The following is a 20586-nucleotide window of genomic DNA, read 5'->3' on the forward strand; positions in this document are numbered from 1 at the left end:
AATCCTCAAAACTATGGATGAATTAACTGGTTCAAGTAAAATACTGAAACAGTTATATACTGAAGACACATATCCTTATACATCAGAAGAGCCCAAAGATTTAAGAAAAATTAATCTCATATATGCATCTGTCTGTTTTTCTCTTTCAACCCAGTCATCTAGGATATTGTCCAGTGAATTATGATATTTGGATAGCACATAGTTAAGCCTTACCTTTCACTCCAAAGATGAAAAACTATTATCCCCTATTCTATACAAAAGACGAGAGAAGTATAGAAAGAAATGTTAGTAAAGACATGCAGATGCAATCAAAATATGCACCAAGAAATCTGAAAATTGAGTATCCTTCCCTGTGTGGTGGGGCAGGGGTTTCATCTCACCTCGTATCAGGTGTCTGCAGTAAGTCACCCACTTCTTCCTCTGTAAACAGTAAGGAAGAAGAGGCACTGATTCATTTTGTCTGCTCTTTCAGGATCAGCTGGCCTGTGCTTTAGGGTTTTGTTGATCTCTCTTGACTGCAGTGGTAGCCCAGAGGATCTGATCAAGTGGAGGTGTGAGTCCCTACTGCTGGTTTATTCATGCCAGATAGACTTCAAAGAGAGTTAATCTTGGTCCATTTTCAAGTTTTCTGCTGAGGAACATTAGTTTATGACATTCCTTCTCCAGTCTGTACTAGAACTGTCAGCGCCAAGAGCAAAAAGCCTGCTCTCTGGAAATCTGCATACTCAAGCAATTCAGTTTTACTCTGAATAATCTTTTTTGACATTTTTTGGTTCCAAAACTCTCTAGCAGAACTTTTTAAAGTCTCCTGAGAAAGATCTGAACTGGAAGACTTGGTGACATCATATTTCATGATCTTTTTCTCCTGCTGCAGGTACTCCAAGCTCATATGTTTAATGAGATCACAGATTAGATTCAATAATAATAGGATATGTTATTAATTACAACTGGCAGTAGCTTGTAGACACTTTGCAGCTATGTACTTACCTCTAAATCTTCCCAGTGTTTCCAGCTTTCAAAGCAAAGCTGGTTTAGAAAAACTTTCTACCAAATGATAAAAAAATCAAGAAATTATAAATATCTACTTTGTTTTTTATTAATTAAATAACTCACCTATTCACAATTTAACTATCTAGGATAGCCTCTAGATTAGCTTGTGAATAGTTGGAATGTGAAAGGCAGTCTGGACTACAAGACTGAGGTAAAAAATATGTGTTTATTATCTGGATTTTTTCTTTAGATTAACACTGCTGATACAAGTTATGTTACTGATAAAATACATCAATTTTGATTGTATGTAAATATGAACTATTAAACACACTGAAAAAAATTTCAGAGCAACTGTGCAATACAAAAGCTGAATTAATCATAATTCTTCCCTTTCTTTTAGTTATCATCATGTCTTCTTTGTAGGCCATGTTTCTCTCTCATAAAACAGATTATCTCCTTTTTAATTGGATTGGGTCTAATGGGCTCGGATTGATTTGCTTCAGTTCCACTTTGAGGAATCATAATCATTCCCATCACCACTGAAATAATGTCCTGTAGTTCTGTTAATTAGAGGTGGGATTGGTAACACTCCTTACACTCACACTGCCCTCACAAAGGATCACGTCTGGCCACCAACATGTACAATTCACTTTGCCCCACTGACACAAACCATTTTCAGTGATGTACAGAATGATACCAAATTTAATTCATTTGCTCAAACATTCTCCCTTCTGGAAATAGTCCATATTTGCCTTGAATGATCTTTTTAAAGTACATTACCAGGCCAGAATAGCAGGCATTGTGAATGGATTTGGCAGTCGTAGGTGTGTGATCAAAGGATCACACAAAGGTGTGATCATTTCCACAACTCGGGCCCCATTCAGAACAGAGGAACTTATGCAAGGAGCCAATTTACATGGACCCATCTAAAGATCTCATGAGCTGCTAATATTACAGAAATTGGAAAGCAAGCAAGGGCTGAGCTGAGGATTATGGAAAAGGAAAGGAGAGGTCTTAACTTTCGTGAGTTAATCAAATTTGTGAAACAAAGCATAACCAGAAGATTTTCTTGAGTGGTCAATTGGTGTCTGGCCTAAGATTTTTGGCAACTGATGCGAATAATGGTTTATCATTTATAGTTGAATTAGTAGGAAAATTGTAAGACCTGGTAAAACATTTAAAGCATATAGGTATGCCATCCACTGATGGACACAAAACACAGTTTGGAGATTTTTTTGCTTACTAGTAAAGGAATTTGGTTAACCGGTTAATAAATTGTAGTATTGGTGGTTCTATGGTGATAGGAAAAGGGTGGTGTTTTGAAAGCTCTGAGAATAGACTCTGGACAGCAAAGAAGAGAACAGTTAGGAGTTTCCTTATTTTTTTAAAAAAACTGCTTTCAAAGAGAACTATTTATTTGATTAAAAGCTCTTAAGTAGATTTATGTTTTCACTGCTAAAGTGAAAAGGTTAATATGATAACATTGACTGCTGTGGATATTGGTAGCAAACCATACATTCTAATTTCAGATTATTCCCCCAGATAACTTGATTATTGCTATTAATAAATTGCAGGCTTTATTGGAATTTTTAACTGTTCTATCCATAAAGTTAGATTAAACAAAAGTTTTTTAAAAACACTGCTGAGTTTTATTCATGCGTGTTGCTTCATGTGCATTTGTTGATTTGTAAAAATGACATGAATATTTTGGAGTTCCACAAATTTTTTTGTAGTTCCCATGTTTCCATGACAATAGACTAAATCAGAACCTTCTTAATCATGGTATATTGGAAGCTACAGCCAAATTTGAAAATCTGTGCTTGATATAATCTCTCTGTACAAACTGTTACCTTGAAGTCAATTATGGGAAATTATTAAACTTGGATGAATAAGAGCATTAAAATTGAAGTGATCCGGGGGGACAGATCAATGATAGGAAAAGCAGGAACTGGTAGCATTTTTATGTACTGATTCTAAAGCAAGTATTTATGTTTTAATCTTCAAAAGATTTTGTTTAAGTCAATCTTTGTAAGAGCTAGACTGGATCTACCTAACCCTCTAGGGGACTGAATATATTTCAATTTATGTGGACAGAGCCACTTACACATTAATTCTTATCCCAGATAACAAACCTTTCATTAATATCAAGCCAAAGACCTGGTGGCCAGGAAATATAATCTTTGAATGTGGTGTTTTTCCATCTTTCACCCTGATTTCATATCTACAACAACACAGGCAAAGATACATCCTGTTACGTGGAAATTTTGGTTCAACTCTTTACATCCCAAAAAGGAGGTGAAGGGTATTATATTCTTCTGCCAGCGATATCAAGCTATTGAAGGACCTAATTTTATTTTTTAAAGGTGAAGTCAATGTGGCATCACCCGCCCTGAGTGAGGAGGAAGCGCTGCTGGGTGCTTGACTTTAAGACAGAGGTACAGAGATAGTGCTCCAGCTATGGGTGGTTTTCCCATACAACGCTTAGTTTATTTCCAGCTGATGTCTAGAGACCAGCTGTACCTCTCCCAGGTCAGTGCTACCCTGCAGTGTTGCACCCACTTACCATAGCTCAGAGGACTAATTGATACTGGATTGGTCTGAACAAGTAAGGGTTTTCAAAGAAGAAACTGTAAAAGCCTAAAAAACCCTACAGTTTGACATGGAGACTGAGATTTCGAGCTCAATAACAAAATTAATGTTTCCTTTCCAGTCATGAGCCACAGAACATGAATGACTGCATATAAAAATGGGCAGAAACATCTCCCAAATGCTTATCATCCTGCTCTTCCCAGATCGATCTGAGAAAGAATGTTGGCTCGTCCACCAACAGGCACAGCCTCACTCTGTAGGGTTGTGAATCACGATGATAGGTAACCCATACTACAGCAAAACAGTGCCACAGACACTGCTAAAATCCTTCTCCTCTTTATTTCCCAATGATTACCTTCATTTCACCCACCTCTACATCAGTGTTTCAGCTATTAGGAGTGGACACTTGTTTCAGAGATATTACTTCTACTTCTTGGCAGCATATCACACATGTTTGTAACAAGCATTATGAAAGCTAAATTCTTTTGGGATTCGAGCAGAGAGAATGGAATATACTCACTGTCAGAGACAGCTGCTGGAGACCTTCCTGTGCTGTCAGGATTCTTTGAGGACACTGAGAGAGCAGGCTGGAGAAACTAGCTAATATGAATATATATTTGATTAAGTAGGTTAAAAACAGTTCTAGCCTTTCATTTCATTTACATTAGGAGAGAGCAACTTTCAGTGAACTCCTGTCCTGACATTAGGTTATGGCATGGGGCAGGTTAAGCTGTTGGATATACATGATGCAATCAAATACATCTTGTTCAGTTCTAGCAGGGATAAATATTTTTGCTTTCTGAAGGGAGGTCATGCGCAGTCTCAAGAAATCTGCACTTTCTAATGAAGAAAGCCTTTGAAAGACAGTTTTAGGGAACACAGAATGTTGATTTCCAGTAGTGACAGAAACTCTTATTGTCTCTTCCACAGAGTATATTCTATAGCTTGAAAATTCCTGGGTCTTAACGCTCTCAGGTTCGGATGAGAAATCTTGTGAGGAAAAGATGGGAATGAGAAAAAGACTTTGAAGAATATACCTTCTGCTTAATACTGCTTTATATCATAGACCTACAGTTCAATGTTGGTATGATGCATAGCTGTACAAATTGAAGACTGGGCCCCAAAATACTGAAACTTTACTGACAGAAATGTTGCTTTTATTAAAATAGAAATTTAGGTCTTCGTCTTGAAGCACAAACCTGTAATGGATTTTCAGTGTCCAGAAACTCAACTATCAAGCTTAGCTATCCAGCAGAAAAATAAATATAGAGTACAGAAAGTACATTTAAAATTCACATTGGATGAACTTCAGGCAGTTTAGTTTTATCAGTTTACATATAATACTAATTTTAAAATTGCAAAAAATACCTTCATTTTTAAAAATTTTTCCTTTAGTTTAATTTATTTACTAGTCCTAATGCATCACAAGCAACTTTGAAGTTGATACTTCATCAGCAGTCACAGAGCTTCCCATATTAATTGCTAATGTTCATTGTAATTACTACAAAACTATTAAGCATACTTGAATGGGAGAGTATCACTAAGCTTTCCCCCTACAGAAAGATTTATCTGTGACATCTGCAGCCTGATTTAGAGCTTTTTATTAGGATATCAAGTATGATAGACTTGTCATTCTCAAAATCAAGAAATTCACATCCTCTTGCCCTTCTGAACACTTTCCAAGCAGATTCCATAAAAGATTTCTCTCTAAAATGTTCTTCTACTGTTTTTCATCCTAATTTCTCCTCCAGTTGTCCCAGCCTCTCAAAGAGGATTCCCTGCTACCTGTATCTCTTTTCCTTGAGAAGAGCTTTGGCTGTTGTTATCCTGAATCACTTCCCACCAGATTTTATAATTTGCTTTGCCTCCACCAACACCTGTTCCTAAAAGGAGCTGCATCTCATAACACACCTTTCTAAGACTGGACCCTAGGTGGAAGCAGGATGTGCTGTGAAAGATATGTTCTAAAGATTTACTACAAATTAAATCAGGTGGAGGCAAGGAAATAGGAGGATGGTAATATGGAACCATTATGGAACACAAAAGACTAAAACAGATTAAAAGCAAATACAGAAAAAAAAAAGCAAAACACCACAAGACATTAATCACTCAAACAGAGCTGGACTTTTCTATAAATAACTCACTAAAACATGTTTTAGGGAAATAGAGTAAAACACTTTTTATTTAAAATAAGACAGGAAGCTAAGGACTATGGCAGGACTACATCTGGCATTTCCATCCATAAGCAAACATCACTTTCCAGCTGTTGGAATACACTGCTATATATTGGAGTGGATCAAAGAAGGTATTTGAGATGTACTTAAAAGGATAAATCCTTCTCATGCCAACATAGGACAGCAGAAGTGTTTGGTTCTCTCGACTGTAAAGGCAGACCACAGCAATTAGCTCAGGTGCTGGTATCTGTATTGCAAATAGAGAAAGTAAGGTGAGCTGAGTGTCTGGGAGTCTTTTCACTGTTTTCAGGACATTTCTTTAAACTCCTTTAAGCTACTTCATATTTAAAAATTCTTTCTTATTTGAAACAGAATTAAAAGGGAACAAAAAAGATTACGTCAGAGAAAAATCGTATAATTGTGTCATTTCTAAATACATACTTTTGTATCAGTACAAAGGGGAGCTTTCTGAAAGTCTTCCCTTGTTTTTACTTTATAGTTTACAATTTTCCCCTAATCTTGTGATACTGAAGATTAAGATATTAATTTGCCCATATTAAGGTAATCAGAATACAGTTTAATTGAACCCATTATATTTTTCCTCCTTGCAATCAGATCTGTGTTTTTCAGAGATCAAGGAAAGACCAAAGATTAGGGAGACAGAAAAGAGGTACCAAGTAATTTCCAGGCACATCACTGATAAATAATACATTTAAGGGAAAGGTATATTTATTTTTCTATCATGATGGTTTCTCATTGTTTTGATACTGCATGCACTTATGCAATTTACAGAGTAATTTTATGGTTGTTAGTAGAGATGAGATAAACCTGATGGGAAAAAAAGGGAACACCAAAGCTCTTCCCAAAACTCAGTCTAAGTGCTGAATATTAGCTAGCCATTTATATGGTTCTGATATTATACATTTCAACTGCATGAAAATATTACCCTTTAGATATTAACCCAATTATTCCCCTGTTAGATTGATCATATTTTCTACTGACTGAGCTGTATAAGAGTAGCTATGGCTCTTGTTTTTTGGTCTTGGCCATGCTGTAGCTCTGTAAAATGTAGATGGTGAATACCTATAATAACAATGACCCATTTAATGGGGAAAAAAAATGAAAAGCCTAGTGATGAGAGCTATAACATGTCTTCAGGGGTGATAAACATCTACCACATTTCTCTCCCTTTACTAGCTTGTAGGAAGAAACAGATAGAGAATTGTTAAAACTATTATCCCCAGTCCAACAGCCTCATCCTATGGGTAGCACATGGTTTGAAGTCTATGACCCACATAATAATAACTGCTTTGGCCCTTAATATTGTGACACAATGTCAGGAAAGGGAGTGACATCAAAAAAGTCCTTCCTCCTTTCCACCTTTAGGGTGTCCTCATGAGCAAATATGAAATCCAGAAGTAGCACAGCAGACTGACTGAATAAGGAGTGAAAAGCATCAAGAACTCCACCCACAGAATTCCTCTGCACCTGGGATGAGGCAGACCTGGCTGTGTGTATAGACTGGGGAATGAGAGGCTGGAGAGCAGCCCTGCAGAAAGGGACCTGGGGGTCCTGGTCCATGGCAAGCTGAACATGAGCCAGCAGTGCCCTGGCAGCCAGGAGGGACAACCCTGTCCTGGGGACATCAGGGACAGCATCACCAGCCAGGCAAGGGAGGGATTGTCCTGCTCTGCTCTGGGCTGGCGTGGCCTCACCTCGAGTGCTGGGGGCAGTTTGGGCACCACAATATTTAAAAATTATTAAACTATGAGAGAGCATCCCAAGGAGGGCAACAAAGATGGTGTAAGGTCCTGAGGGGAAGCCACAGGAGGAGTGGCTGAGGTCACTTGGTCTGTTCAGCCTGGAGGAGAGGGGACTGAGGGGGGACCTCACTGCAGTCACAGATTCCTGAGAGGGGAAGAGAGGGGCAGGTACCATTTTCACTCTCATGACCAGTGACAGGATTTGAGGAAATGACACAAAGCTGAGTCAGGGTTAGGTTGGATATCAGGAAAAGGTTCTTCACCCAGGGTGTGACTGAGCACTGGAACAGGCTGTTCAGGGCAGTGGTCACAGCACCAGCCTGACAGAGTTCAAGAAGCCTTTGGACAATGCTCTCAGGCACCTGGTGTGATTCTTGGGTTTGTCCTGTGCAAGGTCAGGAGTTGGACTCAGTGATCCTGATGAGTCCCTTCAAATTCAGAATATGCTATGGTTCTATAATATACCATGCATCAGGATCTCAAAAAGGAATTTCTTATTTAAAGACTTAAATAAAAATATAATGTCCTAGCAATAAGTAAAACAATGCAATGAAGGAGTTCATCAGTGGTGTGTTGCCACAACTGGAACAGCTGGATAAATATTGTTGTCATCTTTCCTCCTCAGTTTGGTGTGATGGTCCAGAAATATTGCACCTACATTACCGAACACTTGCAACATGTGCTTTCACCTGGTCTCACTAACTTTAACAGCAATTATGTGCACATTCCATCAGTAAGCAGCTTTTAAAAGTTCCCATTTCTCCAGGTAACACGTTTTTCCTGAAAGCTGGGTGTGTCCCAGCACACACAGAGCAGCCAGCTCTGTTACTGGCTACTGTTCCTATCTGCTGCAATGGAAAATCACCTACCTACAACTATGAACTGCATGGAAGATGATTTTAACATGCATTTTCCAGTGGATTTTTATGAAGTGATCTGAAGAGGAAACCATTAATTCAGCCAGAGATTAGCAATATCAACCGCACTACTGAAGACAACATTAAGGATCCCTTCCTTCCCAGCTGCCTGGCACAGCCAGCCAGCCATGTGGAACTCAAAAGCCTCTTCTGCATCTTTGAAAAGCCTTTCATTTTTCTTTTGTGCATGTGTCCTCAGTGTTTGGTATTATAAATGAGCAGCCTGTGACCACCCCTCCTCTTGGCACAGCTCTCGTGTAGCTCCGGCACCGCCGGCACCCACGGAGTGCCTTCTTCCCTGACCTGTACCCACCGAGATTACAGCAGCACATTATTTCCCTGAGCAGCTCTTTCACCTCTCCCTGCAACCATTTCCTACACAGACACAGAATTTATATAAAAGGCTTTCCTCAGCTTTCATCAAATCTAGGTTGCAGGCCTATTTCGTAACATTAATTCTCTCCCTCACCAACCGCCACATCAATTCAGTACTTTATAAACTATTTCAGGGATCCGATTTATCAGGCCTGACAGAGCTTCACACTGAAATAAACAGCACTGCCTCTGCTGAGCTCGCTCAGTGGCTCCTATTTATCATTATTTAATTCGAGGGCCTAAAATTCTCTGACATTATTAATAGTAAGATGAATCACTGGAAAACTACAGAATCTGTGACCAACGAGGCTGAAATAATCCATTTTGGTGAAAATGTCTACGTGGAATTGCATTCCCTGATGGGTAGCTGCTCTGTCATTAGCGACTCCATATGCATGGGTGGTAAAGAACTGAAGCATGAAGTCCCCAAAGAGTGGGATACTTCAACTGCCATTCTCTTCCCAACACTTAACACCAAAGCAGAAAATAAGGGAATGCAGCACAGCTCTAATGCCTCTGTCAGTTGAATTTAAATGTACTAATTTAATCCTTTTTGTACTTGATTAACTTTAACTTGTCTGGGGTTGAACTTTTGTGTTAACTGGACCTGCAAATCCATTAGTTCATTATGAGGACTGTATTACTTAGGCACCTTGATGAGAGATAATCAGCTGCCTGGAATGTATATGAGCACTTGCTACCTTAATTTGGCACCTCATTAGTGATATTTTTCAATTTTGTTTAAATGAAAGGGATTGCACTGGGAGTTTGTCCGGGGTCTACAATTTCCTTTATGAATAGCCAGTCTTATTCAGCAGCTGCACAACACCGCAGGAAGTTAAGAATGGCAGAATTTGTTTGGTACTCTGTCAAGAACATTCTGGGAACCTAAAGTAGCTGCAGAGGCAGACCCTGAACTCTTTTCTCAAGGCAATGAATGTTGTCAGACCACCTCCCTGACAGAGGCGACTAAAGAGCCTTATCAAACAGATGTGTTTCGTTACTTTAAAAATCAAGATTATCCAATTTTTTTAAAAAAATAAGTATATCTATATCTTTTAAAAAAAATTATTTCTTTGTATTTCCCCTTCCAGAGAGGAAATTTCTAATTTCTCTTTAGCTATTCAGTATCATTCCCTTGAACTTTAGCAGCTGACTTCCTAATCAGAGTCTGGACGGAGACTGCAACTTTTGAAAAGAATAACCAAGGACAGAGGACCAAAGAGATACAAAATTGCCAGGCAATTACCTCCTAAAAAATTAATAATTCACCTGAGTTAGAGCTCCCAGAGCTGAAAGGCACACCTTCATCCTCGCCCAGGGTCTGTCTTTAGGCAAAAGTCTGTCTAAATGACATAACCATTTGGCTTTCTCTGTTTTACACAGTTCCCCAGTGCTATTTTAACAGCGTGACATCCTCAAACACCTGCAGCATCATCCTGCTGTATCCCAGGGGGTACAAACCCTTCAGCACCACGTTATGGAAACACCATTCTGGAATGTTGCAACACACTGTTATTTCAGATGCTTTGAACTGAAATCATGCACAACCAGCATTAACCTGTGAGGACCAATATAGAAGGCAGGGGGTGAGCAAAGCAAGGGACACACAGCACTGATAAGTCCAGTCTGCTCTAGGGATAATTATCCTGTTAGCAGTACAGTCACTCCATGCTATTTGGTCATGTCTCTTGGAAGCAATGCCCCCTGAGCCTTTTTATTTTGTAATAAAATTATACCCCAAGAGACCAAGATTTGAATGCTTTCCCCAATATCTCAAAAAAAAAGTCAAGTCCTGGACTTTCTTATCACACCCCACCACAATGGAGATCACAGATAGCCACAAGTTTTATGTTTTCCAGGTGACTAATCTGTAAAATATGCTCTGAGTGTTTCTACCGGGTCAGGATCTTTTGGTAAAATGCAGAGAAATTTAGTTTAATTGTACATCTTCAGATGCAGAAATTTGAGCAACATCAAGATCTGTGATTTTTTGCTTTCTTTCCAGGAGAAAACCTAGGGAGTATTACTAGGAAGAAATAAAAATAGAGGCTTGAGAATTTCATGAATATGCCAAGTTATTCTTTGAGGATGTTTTATGTTCTCATATAAAAAGTATAATTATTTAAATAACAACAACTTTTAGTATTAAGTCACTTTTATGAAATAGAATGAACTGAGCTACTGGGGACTCCTGTGATCCCAAATATTGTCTAAAGGAGAATTTTATGGAATCACAGAATACTTGGAGTTGGAAAAGCTCTTCAGAGATCAGCCAGTCCAATGTCTCCTGCAGTTGACTAGATCAGGTTTCTCAGGGCTCTGTGTTTTCAGGGATGGGGCATTTTCCACCTCTCTGGGCAATCTGTGCCAGTGTTTCAACATTCTCATTGGAAAAATATTCTTCCTTACATCTACTTAAACTCTAAACTTTCCCAGTTTTATCCCTTGTCCTGTGAATTGTTTGCAAAGGCTTTACTCCTAGACTCTACAATTCATAATAATTTGTTTGGTTTCTGCTGAATTTGGGGTTGAATCCCACTGATTCAATCCACCATGCATTCCTCCCCACCTTGCTCCAGTCTGTGTTCCCTGAGCAGTTGTGTCAGAGGTATAGAGGAGGAAAAACACTAAAAGCACAGCAAGAAGCACATCCAGGCACAGCATATCTCTGGGTGTAAAATCAAAAACAAACAAAATCATATACAAAGTCCCAGTTCATGATTTTCCGAACATTTAATTAATATGAGTGGAAGTTACCCAATGTATTTATTAGCTGTGTTTTCATGTGCTGTCACTATCATCGATTCAAAGAAACCCAAATTCCTGATATTAATAAATCATGTATGGGAAACACACCCTTTGTGCAGTATAGAACACTGTTGAATAACTCCATTTTGGTTTCTTATACATAGGAGAATTATTATGGTAATGATGTGTAAAAGGGGGACTTTTGACTTCAATTATGAACCACTGAATTCCCAAAAGTAGTTTAGCCTATATGAAGATCCACATTCTACCTAATTTTAACCAACCAGTTCATTAATACCTCTGAGACTTGCATGCAAACTAAGGAGCCTTTTACAATTTCTCTTATCACCAATTAGGCTAATCCCTCTCACACTCTGTGGACTTTTTGGAACATGTACATTAGTGGTAACTGCATGTGCAGTTTAAGGTGAGACAATTGCTGTTAGTGCAGAGGCTTAGTGAATGTCTCAGTGAACATAATTGTAACTATGACTATTTATAAAATTCTCTCACTATTTAATTAAGGGTGTGATTTTTCTTCTCTTTTAATTTCTCTCTTAAAGAACGCAAGGTTAACTCCCTAAAACAAAGGGAGGGAAGGGATCATGCATTTACTCCATAAAACACAGAGGGGATACCCACAGTGAGATTTTACAGGTAGCTGTAACTACAGTGCATGAAATTGTGCAGTTGTTGTTGTCACAGTTCTGTCTTGCCATTATTCATAAAATTAGGTAGGGAGAGTTTTATTACCAAATAATTGTTTACAATGTTCTGTGTCCAGGCAATGGCAGCATTCAGTTTGACACATAACAGATCAGTCACTGATGAGGTGGAAATAAAAGGTTACAACATGGAAAGTATCTTGGGGATGGTTTGGTCTGTCAAGAACCTGTCCTGCACGTGAATCCCTGTTAAGGTGTGTGAGTGAAGGAAAAGACTTTTGCTCCTTTTGGTCTTCTTTTGCTGCACGTGCAAAACGTATTTTGGGTCTTTTTTCAAGGGTAATATCACAATAGGCCCATCTTTTCCCTTTTACCAAAACAAGTAGTGCATCTGTAATTTTGTTAATAGCCAAAGCTGGTCCACAACCAGTCCCCATTGTCAGTGCCTAGTTCTGCCTGCTCTCCTGACCTGACTGTGCGCTGGGAATGTAGCTTGTTTTCCTTGGGATTGCTGAAGACCCCAGCACAAAACAGTGTCCTCTGTTAAGATTGCCCTCAGATCAGATAGTCCAGTGACTAGATCACGAAATAGGTGATGTTTTTACTTAGTGGTTCCCCAACTACATCTCCTCTGTGAAATCAGTGATTTGAAAGAAGTTTCAAGCCACTAAGTCCAGGTAAGTGACTTTTGAACTCCAGCCCATTGATTTCAATAGGGAATTTGTGATCTGTATTCCATTGTTTTGTTTCCTCCATTAGTAAATTTTCAGACTACATTAAGCTGGGAGCATGTGTCGATCTGTTGGAAGGTAGGAGGGCTCTGCAGAGAGACCTGGATCAGTTGGATGGATGGGCAGAGTCCAATAAGATGAAGTTTAATGCCAAGTCCTGCATTTTGGTCACAACAACCCCCTGCAATGTTATAGACTGAGAACGGTGTGGCTGGACAGTGCCCAGGCAGAAAGGGACCTGGGAGTGCTGGTCAGTGGCTGACTGAACATGAGCCAGCAGAGTGCCCTGGTGGCCAAGAAGGCAAACAGCCCCTGGCCAGTATCAGGAATGGTGTGGCCAGCAGGAGCAGGGAGGTCATTCTTCCCCTGTACTCAGCACTGGTGAGGCCACACCTTGAGTGCTGTGTCCAGTTCTGTCCCCTCAGTTTAGGAAGGACATTGAGACACTTGGGAGTGTCCAGAGGAGACAACAAGGCTGGTGAAGGGCTTGGAACACAAATCCTGTGAGGAACAACTGAGGGAGATGGGAGTGTTTATCCTGGAGAAAAGGAGACTCAGAGGTGACCTCATCACTCTCTACAACCTCCTGAAAGGTGCCTGTGGTCAGGTGTTGGTCTTTTTCTCCAGGCAGCAACTGATAGAACAAGAGAACAGAGTCTTAAGATGCACCAAGGGAAATATAGGTTGGATATTAGGAAAAAGCTTTTCATGAAAATAATAGTAAAGTACTGGAATTGTCTGTCCAGGGAGGTGGTGGAGTCACCATCCCTGGTTGTGTTTAAAAAATGATTGGATATGGTACTTGGTGCCATGGTCTAGTTGAGATGTTAGGGCATGGGTTGGACTCAATGATCTTGGAGGTCTCTCCCAACCTAGTGATTCTGTGATTCTTCTTCTTTCTACATAAAATGATTGAAAATTACTTTCCTTTCCTTCTTGGATGATAGTAGAAGGAAGCCTTCAATTTGTTTCACTAGATCCAAATCTATTGCTGTGGCGTATTATTGTGATACCTTTACTCACAAAAAAATTAATTCCACACTTCAAGTGAAATGATTATAATCAACGATAATAATGTTGATCCTAAATAATAGTACAAAAGGCATCCTACTGGCAAGACAGTGCTTTGGACTGGTTTCATCAATCCATACTGGTATGCACATTTTATGTTCAAGTATCAGCAGCATCCAGAAGCATCCAGCACCACCTCAGCAGCAGAATCCCTCAGTGAAGCAAGAAAAGGACATGAATTATGGATAACATATGCATTGAGTTGTTTTTGTTAAGATTACATGAATATTCCCTGTCCCTTCTGTCTGCACAGCAGGTAGCGTCTGTGACTCCTGCTTCACTGCAGGTCCTGGTTGTTGGAAGCACCTCAGCTTTCTCTGCTTTTGGCTGATGTCATGGCCATACACCACCATCCTCACACCAGGACAATTTTCCAACATGATTCCAGCCAGGCACAGAGCCCTTCTCAAGATCATCCTAGTTCTGCACACCACAGATTCAAACACATCTGTTCACATTATCCAGTTTCCCTTCCCATGAGTTGTTCTACACAAAGGTGAAAATAGTTCCCCATCCCACGGGGAGGGGGGTGGTGAATGAGTGGCTGTGTGGGGTTGCTCTGCAGGGTTGACCCACAATTTTTTTTTCTGAGAAAATATTAGAAGAATTATCTTATAGTATGTTAAAAATAATAGTTTAATTCAATCTGATGAATGAACATATATATGAAAGTAAAATATTCAAATAAAATATTAGAAAGTGAGCTGAATATAGAATTATTTTTAACTTTTCAACATTGTTTCCATTTCTTTATATAATTCAGCCAGCAGCAGACACTTGCAAAATCCCCCTGTATGACTAAGGCTGGTTGTCCCTGTCAGATTTAAAGGATCTGGGAAAGAAGCTGCAGGCAAAGAGAGAAAGGAATTTTGGTGAAAGTCACGAACTATCAAGAGCTACTTTAGTTGTAATTTGGAGTGAAAGTGGGGAATTGTGTAGAGAATAATGTAGATTTCTTGTAGGTCTTGAGATTTTGTAAGAAGTTCAAGACAAGCTAAAGTATTGAGATAAAATTATAATTTGTGATAAAATAACATTATCTAATAATATCTAATTTAAATAATTAAAATTTAATAATTTAATTAAAATTGCTTTGATTGCTTGGTTAATTAAAATGCTTTGATTTCAAACTCCACTTTTCACCAAACTTTCTCCTTCTAGCCAAAATAAGCTTGAAATATGTGTTGTAAAGTAATTTGGGCAAACAATGAAATTCACAAAGTGTTTTACATTTGGACTCGAGGATCTTAAGAATCTTTTCCAGGCTAAATTAGTCTATGATTCTATTCTGTAAAATATTTCATGTCACCAGGGACTTCTGGAGGTCACCTAGCCTGGCCTCCTGCTCCACTCAGGACAAGCTTGGGCAGGTTGAATTTGTCCAGCTGGGCTTTGAGTCACTTTGAGCAAAGAGACTTCCACATGTGAACCCATGCAAACACACACACACACAGATGTTTGCTAAAATACTTTATTCCATTAATTTTAAAAATTCTTATAAAGATTAAAAAGAGGGGAAATTCCAATCTGCCTGGAAAGAGCTGAGACATTAACAACTTATTTGTCATTATGTATTGGCTAGCTATTAATTAAAGGGATAAAGAAGATCACAAAACAGATACCACACATAAAATATTTATTTAATTTCACTAAAAGCTGGAAAAGGCTGAGATGTTTAGAGGAATCATATATAGGCAGGTGAATGGATAACATAATGGCAGATAAAATCTCTGTTGAGAAATGCACAGAAATGATCTCTGGATAAAATAATTTAGAGACATTATTGCTGAATTACAGCTGGACTTAGAATTACAGATGAACTTAAAAACTTAGAGAGGAGAAATAAAGGTAATGGGAACAGGACAAAAAATAGTAAGAAATCTATTATTTTCCTAGTAGAGAAAAGAATTACGAGCTCTCACTTGGAATTCCATGCTCAGCTGAAGTCACCTTATCATGAAAATAGCCCATGACTATTAAAATTACCCAGACCTGAAAAAGGAAAATTATAAGTGACATGAAGAGATTTCTGTGTAAAGCTAGACAGAAACTACTCCAATTTTAGTTAGAAAGAGAAACAAAGACATTACAATGAAATAAAAATTAACTTTTCTTAATGTGTTATTATTTACCTAATTAAATTATGAAACACATTCCTACGTATATGGAATTAAGAAACTGAATAGACCAGTAAAAGGATTTAAGGCAGGTCTTCCAATACAACTATGAACTAGGTTTTGAAACTACTGAACTCTCTAATACAGCTGCTTCTGGACTTCTAGTAGATGTTATCTTGGATTAAAAAGCAAACAAACAAATGAACAAACAAAAACTGTTATAGGAACTTTTCATATTTAGTGGAAAGAGGAAAATAACAGGAAAAAATCAGAAAAATATAAAATTATTAAAAATTTTGCTAAGAAGTAAGGTTGTTGAATCACCAGAGCAGGTGTCAGGCCTCAAGCTATATGTAACTGCACTCTCTGTGTGGTACTTGATGTTGGCATTCACCTGTGGTTTGCTGAAACTTAAGGGGCTCCCCCATGGCATACAATTCACTGCATCCATTCTGTTCAGGTGCTCTCATTATGCTAAAGACAACAGTAATGAAAAAAGTTTGAATAAATATATTTAAAAACAGCTGAATTCTTAGTAATTGTACCTAATGGCAGAAAAATGAGAGAAGGTAGATTGGGCCACTAAGGCTTTCCCTTAGACAAGACCTATCCCATGCCATATGATTCTTGTACAGAACACAGACAGGAATCTCTTTATGGTAGCCCTAGCTTTTTTAATCTCTGGACATCTCAAACTTGGGACAAATGCCATAAAAAACAAACAAAAAAAGCAGATACTTTATATAAGGGATACATCTCTTCTCACCATCTAGACACAGGGACTGCCTGATCTCCCCAGAGGAAATTCCCATTGTGCACTATGCAGAACAAGCTCCTGTGAAATCAATCATCTCACTTCACTGGGGCCATACCATCAGGAAAAAACATTCAGTAAGTGGGAAATGTCGGAACTGCTCTGGGCAAAAAGAGCAACTCTAGTGGCATTCTCTCATCTCATACTGATTTTTATGATGGGATAAATAACCCTCCACATGCCTTAGTTTAGCACCCAGATGCCTCGATGCTTTTCATCACCAAATGTTCTTCAAAACCACTATTATTTCCCCTTTTTCATGGGCCTATTATTTTGTTTTATTTTTCAAGCCCCTACTTGTTTAATCTCTGATTCTTTTCTATTACTTCAATTTCCTCCACCCACTACCCTACCTTCAATCACTATCACATCCTTTGTTTCTTATCTATGCTGTCTTTCCATACACCACCAGCTCTCCAAATTCCTTGATCTATTCTGTGGCCCACATCTTCTTTCAATACCTTCTCACAAAGCAGTACCTCTAAATATCTGCCTGCAAAATCACGCCAGCAGAGCAGAAACCAGTAAACTGAAAGATAAACAAAAACTATGGAAAAACCCCAAAGTCTGAATGAGTAATATTATGCAGCCATTTTGCTTCTCTTCCATCCTTCCTGATCCCAAAATAGTCTTGTTCATTATTCCTGAGCACTCCCTTTTTTTTTGTCAGGAGAGGAAAAAATCAGAGCTTCAGGTTCTTCAAATACACTTCAGCTGCTTTGCTTTCCAGTGTAGCATATTAATGCCAGTGAATACTTCATAGTGCTAATGATTTTTTACAAAATAATGTTTTAATGAACACGACTCTTATTTTCTCATGGTTCCCAATAAAGAGTCCTAGGGTGCTTAGCAATGCAGGAACAATTTTCAGGTTATGTTTTCTGATCAGTCTGAAACCATAAACTGCTCTGCCCTGAGCTGGTTCTGCATATAGTAGGATTAAGGCAAAGCAATTCATACTGCTCTACCTTTAATCTATATCAACAGGAGGGCCAATTTAGTTTGTCTAGGGCTGGTACTTAAAAAGCCTGATAGATGTAACCTGTGAGAGACAAGAAAAATAAGAGCAAGGAGGATATTAAAAAAAAGGGGGGGAAAAGGAAAGAATATGCGAGAGAATTTCCAGGTTTTGGGAAGGGATACATTTGAGTGATGTGATGATGCTGTGTTTTGTCTCCAGACTCTAAAAGACTTTTTATATTTTTACAGTAACTGACCAATGACCAATAATTTCTTCTGCTTGTAAATAATTTTTATTAAAAAGTTTTTATTTATTATTTTAAACCATTTCCCTACTTCTCAGTGTGAAAACAGCACTTTGGCACTACAGAAAGAAGCTGTTTACAAAACAATATTATTTTTTACTGTTTAGTTTGTTAGAATACTTGCATCATTTTATTATGTTTTGTTTTCAAACCTTGCATAGTCATCTTTAAATCTTCTGCTTTCATTAAACCTTTCAACTTTTAAAAAATTACATCCATTTTATATCCATCTCTGTTAAACTTAATCTGGTCGCCATTTTAGCGGGTGGTTCTATGAAGCATTTTTATAATACTTCAACCAGGTGTTACTTTGTTTTGTTATTCTAGCACAGACCAGCAGGCATTTGCTAGCAGCTCCACTTGATGGCATAGAGGCAGAATTTGCTACTTCATCTCTTCTTGCTGAGGCAGCTCTGAGTGATATGACCTTACCAGCTAGATAATCACGATGTATTAGACCTGTGAAAATTAATGCTATTTGTCTGGAAGTAATAGAAAGACAAACCCATGATTAAATGCTCCAATTCCAAAATGCATCCTGTTGCATCAGAGAAGCATCACTTTGCAGCTGCTTGGCAAACATTGTTAAATATCGGGGGGTTTTCAGAGCCTGAACACTGGGGCTTGCTTCTGTGATAGAAGTACATAGTACAAGCAGTCATATATAATAATATATAAAATATATAATAATCGATAAAAATAACCAGTGCTCAGACCTGTGCACTTCCTGATTGTCAGTAGACACAGCCCAGGAAGATAAGGTACAAGTTGTTGCTGTCCTACTCTTTCAGATTCTCAATCCTAACTCCTAATTTATTTCATAGGGGTTTTTGAGGGGGTTGTATCTTCATCTGTTTTGTATAACTGCGATGAGTACTTAAGCCCACTTTTTGGAGTGTCAAAACTGTCAGCTGTAGAGACAGTCACTTCCTGGTACATCTCTGCAGCTTCTCCTGGTAGCCAGCATGGCCAGCTGAACCTGAGATCACACAGGTGATCTCGTTACAATTTTAGCATTACAATTTTAGATGCACATTACAATTTCAGCTCTAAAAAGAATACATTTCTAGGATGCCATGGAAGCACAGAGGTAATTTTGATTGGAAAGGACCTCTTGATCCCATGTAATCTAACCACCTCCTCAAAGAGGATTTAATACAATCAACTCTGTCCCAACCAAATCTTGACCGTTTCCATGGAAGGAGATTTACAGTTTCTCTGGGTAACCTCTTCCAGTGTTTGGCCGCCATTACAACAGATGAAAATGGCTTTTAATGCAAAACTGAACACAGAGTCCCATTAGCTACTCAGAAATGGGGGTGATTTCCATTGAAAGTTTCCTACTGAAGAACATAAGGCTTTAATTCAGACACCTGAGAGGTGGAATGCAGTTTATAAGTCAGGTCTATAAAATGCCACAGACATTTTCTCCACTCAACCTTTCTTTGGGTGAGTGGGAGCTGGATCCCACTGGTAAAAATAGTATGTGTTCCAGAGAAGAAATATTTATCAAATCATACAATGCAGAAACACTTTTTAGTTTTTTCTTTCTTACTGATCTCAGATTTAATGTTCTAATTTTCTGTGATGGGAACAACTAGAAGTCCCACAAGTAAGCCTTTGTCCATAAACCATGAAATAAATTTAAACTATTCCAGAAAAACATGGATACCTGTATTATGATATTATGTCTTTCCATCTCCTTTTTCTAATTTACTCAGTCTCTTTTCATGTGCAACCCAAGCTGGTTTAGGGGTGAGCATTTTGTTCACTGTGAGCAGATCTGGGAAGTAACCACGCCTCACTGCTCTTGATGTTCTTCAGAGGCTCTAATTGCCTGCCTGGGTGCTTAGACATTTGGAGCAGAGAGTTCTACCCCAAAATTTGCCTGCACTGAACGAGCTAATTTGGTCTGACCCAAATTGCCACTCAGCAATTTATCTTTTTAGCACCTCATAAGGGATCTCTAATCTCTGACAGGAGATTGAATTAATTTACTGAAGTATGTGACCACACTTAACAACCTTTCTAACTTACTCATTTTCTGGTTTGCAGCCAAGATTTACATAATTATTTCTATTTTTGAACAGTCAGGATTGACACATTTCCCAAATGCCTACGTTTAGCCATTTTTAGCTTACACTTGCCCTAGCTGAAGTACAGTCCTTCATCTCTAGCTTTTTAAGTACTTGACGGACTTTTGTTCTTCAGGGATTGCAAAATATAATTCTATCTAGATAGGCTAGCAGTCTACTGAGACCTTTAAATAACTCTGCTCTGATTATATCAAACACATCCAGGGATCTTTAACACTCTTTTTGATATAAGGCAATTTCAAGAATTTAAAAAAAAAAAAAACAAAAC

The sequence above is a fragment of the Cinclus cinclus genome, chromosome 1 (assembly GCF_963662255.1).
Source record: "Cinclus cinclus chromosome 1, bCinCin1.1, whole genome shotgun sequence".
NCBI lineage: Eukaryota > Metazoa > Chordata > Aves > Passeriformes > Cinclidae > Cinclus > Cinclus cinclus.